Source organism: Bos javanicus, chromosome 21, assembly GCF_032452875.1.
Source record: "Bos javanicus breed banteng chromosome 21, ARS-OSU_banteng_1.0, whole genome shotgun sequence".
Lineage (NCBI taxonomy): Eukaryota > Metazoa > Chordata > Mammalia > Artiodactyla > Bovidae > Bos > Bos javanicus.
The window spans coordinates 64,436,208-64,437,787 of record NC_083888.1 but is presented as its reverse complement, the minus strand read 5'-3'; the positions used below and the strand labels follow the sequence as shown (position 1 = coordinate 64,437,787).

The 1,580-nt window shown below is 53.3% G+C and overlaps 1 protein-coding gene across 1 annotated transcript in view; it reads left to right on the top strand.

Annotated features, from left to right (window-relative positions):
* Positions 1-1,580, top strand: part of LOC133234034 (uncharacterized) — a 41,841-nt gene that overhangs the window by 780 nt on the left and 39,481 nt on the right. The gene's annotated exons all lie outside the window — the stretch shown is intronic.

Sequence of the window (1,580 nt, the reverse complement as noted above, 5' to 3'; positions counted from 1 at the left end):
GTGAGCCGTCCGCGCGGCCCCCCCGGCGCCGCGGGGGAGGGGGCCTGCGGGGCAGGGCCGGCCGAGCCGAACGCGGCGTCCCTGCCGGCGGGCCACGCGGGGGGAGCTGGAGGCGCGCACGGGGCGGCCCCGGCGGCCCCCAATAAAGTCTGGTTTGACGAGTAGCGCCTGTGCCTCGTTTTTCGCGTCAGGTGGCGTTTGCTCTTGGCACCCGGCTCCGGGCGGGCGACGGCGGCCGAATGAGGGGGGAGCAGGGCCAGGCGAACAAAGGCCGGCGGCGAAGGGGAACGCCGGCGGGCGGCCGCGGGCCCACATCTCGCCGCGAGCTCCGCGGTCGCGCGCCCTGCCGGGTCCCGGGCGGCTCGGGCGGGCGGAAGCGGCGCGCCGCGCCCCCGGTCCCGCCGTTGGGAGGATGTCCGTTATCCTTTCGTGACCCGCGGAAACCTGCGACTTAGCCGTTGGGTGCCTGCTTCCCTGTAGATCTTAGAACTGGCTGCAGGGTCCCGGCCGCCGGGCCGGTAGCTTGGCTTGTGGCTTCCGAGCATTTCCTTCTCAGCTTCCCTTTCTTCGCTCTCCAGCCAGTCGTTTCCCCTCGACCACCGTCTTCACCTCTTTTTCACCCGTGTAGACGCTCCTCCTCACGCTCGCCAGGCTTTGCATTTGTCTCCTTGTTGAAAAGGCCACAAATTTTCCCGCCCAGTTCTCCTTTATACCTGCAGCAGAGGTCCCCCCTCCTTTTTTTTTTTCCTGGCGCGAATTCAAGGCAGGTTAAACCTTCCTAAATGGTTATCTATGTTGCAGGGATGTGGTCTTGCCCTTGTTCGTTGCTTTGGTCGACCTGACTTTGGGTTTGAAGCAATAGAAATAAAAACTAGTTTTTAAGAAAGAAAATCACGCGAAACAGAGAGTGTGTCTTTTTTGTACTCCATTTGCGGTGTGAATTTCTCAAATGTATATTCATTTTTACCCTGTCTTTCGGAGCAGTATTCTCGCAGTTGAACACTACGGTTATTCTGAACTGTAATACATCAACCTTAGATCCAATTTGTTAAAACAAGCAGGTGTCTTTTTTAAGAACCTTTAGAGGAAAGTTTGTGTATTCTGATTAAAAAGTGATTTTGTCTGTCTCATTTAGTCCCCACTTATTTTGAAATGACATGGACTTGAAAATGTTAGTGTGGGGAGTGAAAAATTGGATCATTCTGTCTTTGCATCTGAGTTTTAAATCCTGAGTAATTCCTTTTGGAGTGTTGCACCCACACAGTTTGAGAAAGTCACGTCTGTTGAAAGAAGTCATTTCTGGCTTCATAGCATATAAATTCTGCATAAATGGTTCATAAGTGAAAACCCAGTTGTGGTAGAATTTGTATATGGCTTAATTGATTTCACTTTCCCCACTCTCTAGTAATTGGTGGGAGGGTGTCTTTGCAAGTAGTTGGTACTTCCCCATAGATACCAGAAATGGGGGAAGTACCTAGTTAGGTCACTTAGCTTCTGAGTCATGGGTCTGCAGAGTTCACAGTCAAGTGGAGGAGGCTGGAAGGGTTTAACTATCAGGAATGGTGATAGGTGGGAGACAA